Source organism: Pan paniscus, chromosome 9 (genome assembly GCF_029289425.2).
Source record: "Pan paniscus chromosome 9, NHGRI_mPanPan1-v2.0_pri, whole genome shotgun sequence".
Classification (NCBI taxonomy): domain Eukaryota; kingdom Metazoa; phylum Chordata; class Mammalia; order Primates; family Hominidae; genus Pan; species Pan paniscus.
The window spans coordinates 119,389,625-119,398,759 of NC_073258.2; positions in this window are offsets into that span (position 1 = coordinate 119,389,625).

Below are 9,135 nucleotides of genomic sequence, written 5' to 3' on the forward strand. Positions count from 1 at the left end.
AACTCCTGACCTCGTGATCCACCCACCTCAGCCTCCCAAAGTGCTGGGATTACCGGCATGAGCCACCACGCCCGGCCTCCAGCAGTTCTTTTTTTAGTATTATACGTTTACAACTAACCAAGTCTACTCAAATAACACTACATTTCATGGTAGTGCAAGTACCTTATGATAACAAAGTAGTCTTAACTTCTCCCTCCTGTCCCTTCTATCATTGCTGTCATTCAGTTCCCTTATCCATAAACTAGAATCGTTGAATACACAGTTGCTATTACAGATTGAGCACCCCAAATCTGATAAGCCAAAATCTGAAATGCTCCAAAATCCAAAACTTTTTGAGTACAGACATAATGATCAAAGGAAATGCTCACTGAAGCATTTCAGATTTTGGATGATCAGATTTGGGATTTTGAACCAGTAAGTATATTGCAAATATTTCAAAATTCAAAAAAAAAAAATCCAAAATCCAAAATTCTCCTGGTATCAAGCATTTTGGATAAATGCCCTGTTTTATTTTGAACAAACCATTATCTGTTAGATTAACTAAGGATAAGAAAAGTAAAAGCTTTTATTTTACCTTCACTTATTCCTTCTCTAAAGCTCTTCCCTTGTTTATGTAGTTCAAAGTTTCTAACTTATATCATCTTTCTTTTCTCTGAAGAAGTTTTTTTTTTTTAAATACTTCTTGCAAGACAGGTCTACAGATTCTCTCAATTTTCGTTGGCTTGTGAAAGTTCTCATTTCTCCATCACTTTTTTTTCCTTTTTTTCTTTTTCTTTTCTTTCTTTTCTTTTTTTTTTTTTTTTTTTTTTAAGACAGATTCTTGCTCTGTTGCCCAGGCTGGAGTGCAGTGGTGCTATCTCGGCTCACTGCAATCTCCGCCTCTCAGGTTCCAGTGATCCTCCAGCCTCAGCCCCCCAAAGTAGCTGGGACCACAGGCATGTGCCACCACTAAAGTTTGTATTTTTTTTTGTAGAGACGGGGTTTCACCATGTTGCCTAGGCTGGTCCCAAACTCCTGAGCTCAAAGCCATCTGCCTGCCTCGGCCTCCCAAAGGGCTGGGATTACAGGCATAAGCCACTGTGCTGGCCTCTCCATCACTTTTGAAGGATGGTTTTGCAGGAAAGAGATTCTAGGGATTATAGGTTTGTGGGGTCTTCTTCTCTGTCAATGCTTTAAATATCTCACATGGCTCTCTTCTTCCTTGCATGGTTTCTAAGAAGTCTGGTGTTATTTTTATCCTTGGTCCTCCATAGGTAAGGTTTTTTTACTCCTCTGCCCTCTTCCAAGACTTTTTATCTTTGAATTTCTGCAATTTGAATATAATATGCCTAGGTGTTGATTTTTTCTTCTTTTTGGGGGGCATCTGTCTTCCTTAGTGTTTTCTGAGCTTCCTGGATCTGTGGTTTGGTGTCTGATACAAATTTGGGGAAATTCTCATTCATTATTGTTTCAAATGTATCTTCAGTTCCCTCTTTCTTGCTCTGTATTCCCATTAATGCATATGTGATGCCTTTTGTCATTGTCCCACAGTTTTGGATATTCTGTTCTGTCTGTTTCAGTCTTGCCTCTCTTTGCTTTTGAGTTTCGGAAGTTTCTATTGACATATCCTCAAGTTCATGGATTCTTTCCTCAGCTATGTCCAGTCTACTAAAGAGCTGATCAAAGGCACTTCCTTTGTGTTTTTTTTTTCCTCATTGTTCTTCTTCTTTGTTTTTTTCTTAGAATTTTCATCCCTCTGCTTAAATTACTTATCTGTTCTTGCATGTTGTCTACTTTTTCCATGAGCACCCTTGGCATGTTAATCATAGTTGTTTCAAATTTCCAGCCTGATAATTCCAACATCCCCGCTATAGTTGAGTCTGGTTCTGATACCCCCTCTGTCTCTTCAAGTGGTATTTTCTGCCTTTTAGTAAGACTTCTAGTTTTTTCTTGAAACCAAACCAGTACTGGGTAAAAGAAACCCAGTGTGGAGGTGTCTACTCTGGTAAGTTGTGACTCTCTGTATCTGCCTGTCTGTCTCCAGTTTTGGAGGCAGCTCTGTGACCTTAATTTGCTCTGTGACCTTAATTCTCTGACAGATCTAAGAAGAGTTGCTGGTGTTGTTTATTCAGCTTTTTACTGTTGTTAAGATGGAGTGACAGTTGCCACACTCCTTACACCCTAAGCCAGAAACAAGAAACCCCCATTTAGTTCTTTTTTTTTTTTTTTTAATTTGAGAGTCTCACTCTGTCGCCCAGGCTGGAGTGCAATGACACAATCTCGGCTCACTGCAACCTCTGCCTCCTGGATTCAAGCGATTCTCCTGCCTCAGCCTCCCCAGTAGCTGGGATTACAGGCATGCCCCACCACGCCCAGCTAATTTTTGTATTTTTAGTACAGACAGGGTTTCACCATGTTGGCCAGGCTGGTCTCGAACTCCTGACTTCAGGTGATCCTCCCACTTTGGCCTCCCAAAGTGCTGGGATTACAGGCATGAGCCACCGTGCCTGGCCAGTTCTCTTTGTATTTTCTTTTTCTTTTATTTTCTAGAGACAGGGTTTTCCTCTGTCACCCATGCAGGAGTGCAGTGGCTCAATGACAGCTCCTTGCAACCTTGAACTCCTGGGCTCAAACAATCCTTCCACCTTGTCCTCCCAAATAGCTGGGACTACAGGCATGTGCCATAATGCCTGGCTAATTTTAAAAATTACAGCTCACTATGTTGCCCAGGCTGGCGCTGAAATCCTGTCCTCAAGTGATCGTCTTGCCTTGGCCTCTCGAAGCACTGGGATTACAGGTGTGAGCCATCACACCCAGCCCTTTCTTAATTTTTATTTTTTTATTATTATCATTTTTGAGACAGGATCTTGCTCTGTTGCCCAGGCTGGAATGCAGTGGCACAATCACAGCTCACTGCAGCCTCCACCTCCTGGGCTTAAGCAATCTCACCTCAGCGTCCTGAGTAGCTGGGACTACAGGTGTGCACCACCACACCTGCTAATTTTTTATTTTTGTAGAGATGGGGTCTCACTATGTTGCCTTGGCTGGTTTTGAACTCCTGGGCTCAAGTGATTTGCCTGCCTCAGCCTACCAAATTTTGGGACCACAGGGGTGAGCCACTATAACCCCTGGCCCTTTTTAATACTTTCCATCTGTTTATTGATACCCTTTCCTTAGTATATAGTGGTCACTTTTTTTTCTGAGATGGAGTCTCGCTCTGTTGCCCAGGCTGGAGGGCAGCGGTGCAATATTGGGTCACTGCAACCTCCACCTCCTGGGTTCAAGCGATTCTCCTGCCTCAGCCTCCCGAGTAGCTGGGATTACAGGCGCCCGCCACCACACCCAGCTAATTTTTGTATTTTTAGTAGAAGACAGGGTTTCACTATGTTGGCCAGGCTGGTCTCGAACTCCTGACCTCAGGTGATCCACCCATCTCGGCCTCCCAAAGTGCTGGGATTACAGGTGTGAGCCACCGTGCCCAGCCTAGTGGTCACTCCTATAAGACAATTTCTCTTGCCTGCTTGTGTGTGTGTGTGTGTGTGTGTGTGTCATACTTTTGTTTTTTTGTGTGTGTCTTGTAATTTTTTGTAGGAAAACAAACATTTTAGATAACATATTGTAGCAATGCTGGGTACTGGCTGCCTCACCACACTCTACCCAGAGCGTGCTATTGTTCATTTGTGTGTTTGGGGAGCAACTGGCTGAATTACGTTCCTGGTCCATTTCCCACCCTCTGTGTTAAGCCCATGAGGTTGCTCCTCGGGGAGACACAGCTTTGGGGATGGCTACGGCCACTCTGGGGTGACAGTGGTCTTGGCAGGGCTCCCTTCCTCTCTTTCCCTGAGCACATCCAGCAGTTAAACTCCACTAATTGCCAGCTGATTTTACAATTGTTTTAACGATGCCCTGGGGGATAAATAGATCAGAGACAATCCATTCAAATTCAGACTCCTTTGAAGGAATAATATCAGGGGCAGAAATAAATTATACATATTTATTCGGGCCCCACCTCCCCTGCTCTCCTTCCCAGCATTGAGCCCTTGGTTGCCTGGGCCCAGGCTGGGGTTTTCAGTACTTGCAAAGCCTTCGGACTAAAGAAGTGAGTGGAAGGCTGGAGGTGTGGGGCTTGGCGCTGGGGCGCTTGGGGTAGGAGGGATAGGTCTTCCCCCCAGAGCAGGATTTCCACCCTATTGAAGGTTCCAGGAGGGAGCTAGGCCCCTACTCATGACCTCCAGGTCATGACCCTGCCCCCCACCTCACTGTGATCAGAGGACAGGCTGGGAGGTAGGAGGGCATGAAGAGGCAGGGGAAGACAGGAACTGGTGCAGGGGTTTAATGGGACAGGAGCTGGGGCCACGTGAGGAGGGGAGGGCTGTCACTGTGGCAGGAGGCTGAGAAAAAGGATGGCTGCCAGACAGTGGGGCTCCAAGAAAGCCAGCTGGGCCCCTGAGGGCAGCCGGTCACCATAGCAGTCCAGTAGCATCGGGACCACGCCATTCGTCCAGCCAAAGCCCTCCTGGGAGAGGCAGGGCAGTGAGGCCAGGTTTCTGGGGAAGCCCCAAACCCTTGGTGGTGTGTCCGGAATTGGTGGGTTCTTGGTCTCACTGACTTCAAGAATGAAGCCGCGAACCCTCACGGCGAGTGTTACAGTTCTTAAAGCAGCACGTCTGGAGTTGTTCGTTCCTCCCGGTGGGCTCGTGGTTTCGCTGGCTTCAGGAGTAAAGCTGCAGATATTCGTGGTGAGTGTTACAGCTCATAAAAGCAGTGTGGACCCAAAAAGTGAGCAGTAGCAAGATTTATTGCAAAGAGCAAAAGAACAAAGCTTCCACACTGTGGAAGAGTACCCCCAGCGGATTGCCGCTGGTGGCTCGGGCAGCCTGCTTTTATTCTCTTATCTGGCCCCACCCACATCCTGCTGATTGGTAGAGCCCAGTGTTCTGTTTTGACAGGGCGCTGATTGGTGCGTTTATAATCCCTGAGCTAGATACAAAGGTTCTCCACTTCCCTATCAGATTAGTTAGATACAGAGTATGGACACGAAGGTTCTCCAAGGCCCCACCAGAGCAGCTAGATACAGAGTGTCGATTGGTGCAGTCACAAACCCTGAGCTAAACACAGGGGGCTGATTGGTGTGTTTACAAACCTTGAGCTAGATACAGAGTGCTGATTGGTGTATTTACAATCCCTGAGCTAGACATAAAGGTTCTCCACGTCTCCACCAGACCCAGGAGTCCAGCTGGCTTCACCCAGTGGATCCCGCACCGGGGCTGCAGGTAGAGCTGCCTGCCAGTCCCCCGCCGTGTGCTTGCACTCCTCAGCCCTTGGGTAGTCGATGGGACTGGGCACCGTGTAGCGGGGGCAGTGCTCGTTGGGGAGGCTCGGGCTGCACAGGAGCCCAGGGAGGCGGGGGAAGGCTCAGGCATGGCGGGCTGCAGTCCCGAGGCCTGCCCCGGGGGAAGGCAGCTAAGACCCGGTGACAAATCGAGCGCAGCGCCGGTGGGCCGGCACTCCTGGGGGACCCAGTACACCCTCCGCAGCCGCTGGCCCGGGTGCTAAGTCCTTCATTGCCCGGGGCCAGCAGGGCCGGCCGGCTGCTCCGAGTGCGGGGCCCGCCAAGCCCACGCCCACCCGGAACTCCACCTGGCCCGGAAGCGCCGCGCGCAGCCCCGGTTCCCGCTCTCGCCTCTCCCTCTACACCTCCCTGCAAGCTGAGGGAGTGGGCTCCGGCCTTGGCCAGCCCAGAAAGGGGCTCCCACAGTGCAGCGGTGGGCTGAAGGGCTCCTCAAGTGCCGCCAAAGTGGGAGCCCAGGCAGAGGAGGCGCCGAAAGCGAGCGAGGGCTGTGAGGACTGCCAGCACGCTGTCACCTCTCAGTGGGGGCTGTGGGCTCTCCCCCCAGGGGCACTGGCCCTGCCTAACCCTAGCGGTACAGGGAGCACCAGTCAGCTCCTCCTCCAGGCCCACATGCAGGTGAGCACACTGAGGCCTGGGGCGGAGGTCGTGGGCAGCAGAGCCCAGGAGTTCCCTGTAGGGTGATGGCCAGCCCACCCCTGGCCTGCTCACCTGAACTTCATACTCCCCTCCGCCACCGGGCTCTCCACCGTTGCTAATGTCATACTGGGAATAAGAGGGCGGGCCGTAGGTCAGGCACTGCCCCCACCCACCCACCCCCAGCCACAGGGACAACAAACAACGGGATCCTTGTCGGGAGAAGCCGCTCTGCCTCCCAGCAGCCCCTGCAGTGCCCAGGAGTGCCCACTGGGCGCCGCCACCATCCCAGCTGCGCTTGCCCTGAGCCCTGCCAAGCCTGACCCTCCTGCCTCATCACGGGGACGCCCTGGGGGTGCGGGGAGAGCTCAGGCCAGCTCATCTTCTCATACATGGCTGACTTGCTGGTAGATATCAAAGTTGGTTCGGATCCAATTCTGGGGCATATTGGTAGATCAGGATCTGGCTGCCCTAGAAGGTTCCAGACATTCCCGTGACTGTGGGTGGGGCTGGACTGGGAGCCACGACGCCTGGCCGGGCGGGAAGCCAGATGTCCCTTTCCTGGCCCTTCTCTTCTCGGCTCACAGCTGCCCCCCGGTGGCTCCGCGGGACCCACCGGCTGGGACAAGGGGCACAGCCGGAGGAAGCGGCCTCCCCTGCAGGTCCTGCTCAGGGTCGGGAGGGGGCAGTGCTGCCTGCAGTGGGCCAGACCCACCTTCTGTGCCCTCACCTCCAGGTATTTCAGAGCCTTGTCCGCCACGCCAGGGTCAGAGAAACACCCGTTCCAGAGTGGAGTGAGGTTGGATGGGTAAAACTCCCCGTTCTCCTTGTTCTCAAGGTCGTAGTCGAACCAGGCACTGGTCTGCTCATCCCACAGGACTGTGTTCAGGGCGGCCAAGCGCTGCGCCCGCAGGATTCTGTACTTTGTGGCCTGGGAGTCGTTCCCTGGGGCAGTGCTGCCTTTGGGCCCTACAGGAGCCCTCTAGAAAGAACTTCTGAGGTCAGACGGGCAGCATCTACTCTAACGCCTCACCTCCTCCAGGAAGGCTCCCCACCCTCCCCAGGAAACCCCAGCCTGTCCTGTCTCCTCTGGGCTGCCTGCACTGTCTCTGGCATCACTGGGTAGATGTTCACTGCCTGCTGGGCTCTCCTTCCCTGAGCTCCTGGGCCAGGCCTCCGTCTCAGGCGGAATCAGGGCTACTGCTTGCTCAGCCCCGTCCTGAGCTACTTTGCTCATCCACATCCCCTCATCTGGGGAAAGGGTTTGGGGTTTTATCCCATCCCTAGTCCTACCACTGGAGCCCAAGCCCAGACCCTCTTGCTTGGAGCCCCGCTTTCCCTGGACCTGTTCCCACTCTGCCCCAGTCACACAGGCCTTCTTCTCAATCCCTGAACAGCGCCTCAGGGCCTCTGCACGGCCCTTTCCGTGCCTGGACTGTCCTCTCCCAGATCAGCTCAGCAATGGTTCCTGCCACAATTCTGCTCACACATCACCTCCTCAGAGACACTGTCCCTCCCCATCCTCTCTAACACACCCTCCGCTCACCCACACCAGCGGGCCCTAACTTCTCTCTACTTCAAACCGTGCTTCTGTTACTGTTTTGCTTCTATTATTATTATTATTATTATTATTATTATTATTATTATTTGAGACAGAGTTTCTCTCTTGTTGCCCAGACTGGAGTGCAATGGCGCGATCTTGGCTCACTGCAACCTCCACATCCCAAGTTCAAGCGACTCTCCTGCCTCAGCCTCCCGAGTAGCTGGGATTACAAGGCATGCGCCACCATGCTCGGCTAATTTTGTATTTTTCGTAGAGATGGGGTTTCACCATGTTGGCCAGGCTGGTCTTGAACTCCTGATCTCAGATGATAGCTCCCACCTTGGCCTCCCAAAGTGCTGAGATTACAGGCATGAGCCACCGTGCCCAGCTGTTTTTCTTCTATTATTATTGTTCTTGCAGGAGCTGGTAAAGTGGCTGATGTGGCCACAGCTCCATAAATCCATGTGGAACGAAGGGTGGACATTGCCTGAGTCCAGGAGACAGGACAGGGTCACTCATCTCTGTCCCTGGTGATGGAAACTCAGGCTTAGGAAAGAGCCTTGACCTGCCCTGGGTCACAGAGAGAATATTAGGGTCAGGGCTTGAGCCCGGGTGCTGTGGTCAGGCCCTTAGGCCGCCTCTCACACCCAGACTAGGAAGCTGGAGCAGAAAGTTTGCTAGAACAATCCTGAGAAGAGGCCTGCACAGTTCAAGGGGCAGCTTGGAGGAGGAGAGGGAGGGAGGACAGGCTCTGGCCAGTGGGCTCTTGGACCTCAGGCCAGGCTCTGGCAGCTGCATCTTGTATCAGGCCTGCAGGTCCAGTGCCTATTATGGGGCCTATTATGACTGCACAAGGGGCCTCAAGTTCATTCAGGCCAAGCCCCTCATTCTGCAGAGAACCACACAGTGGTTGCAGGGATTTGCCCAAGGCTGGTGGGTTGGTCATGAGGGCAGGCCCGAACTCATCTCTATTTTCTTGCATTCCGGCTCTCCTGATGTTCCAGGCCCATCTCTGAGTCATCCTTGGACAGGAGAGATCCCAGAGGGTAAACAGGACATGAGCCTGCAGTGAGGGGAGACAGAGGAGGAGAGAACTCCCTGAAACAAGAGGAGAGGAGGAGCTGGTGGGGAGGACACAGGTAGGGCAGCGGGCAGACCACCAAGGGGCAGGCTTGCTGTTTCGCAGCCTGACCCCCAGCCTGTGTGCCTCATTGCCGCCTCCTCCTCCCCGAGCAGGGCCTACGCCTCAACCAGAGCCTGGAGCAAGACAAGGAAGGCTCCATTTCTCTCCTCCTACTCCTCTACTCAAACCACAGCCATCTGTGCATCAAAAACTTTTTTTTTTTTTTAACCCTCAGCTGCCTGATGCCCATGGTTGGGGTTTGGGCTGAGTCACCGAGGGCCGCCTGCACACACCAGGGAGGGCTCCTGAGCACCCACTCTCAGGCTTTGCACGTTTCCGAAATTCTGCACACGACAGCAATTTTTGCAGAAAGGGTGTGGAGGGTGCCTGTGGGCCAGTCACCAGCCTGCTGCAGCTGTCCGTGGTTGCCTCTGTCTGCCAGGGCTGCACGACCTCTGGTTTTCACCTCAACCACTGTGGCTTCCTCTCTCCCCGTGGGAACGG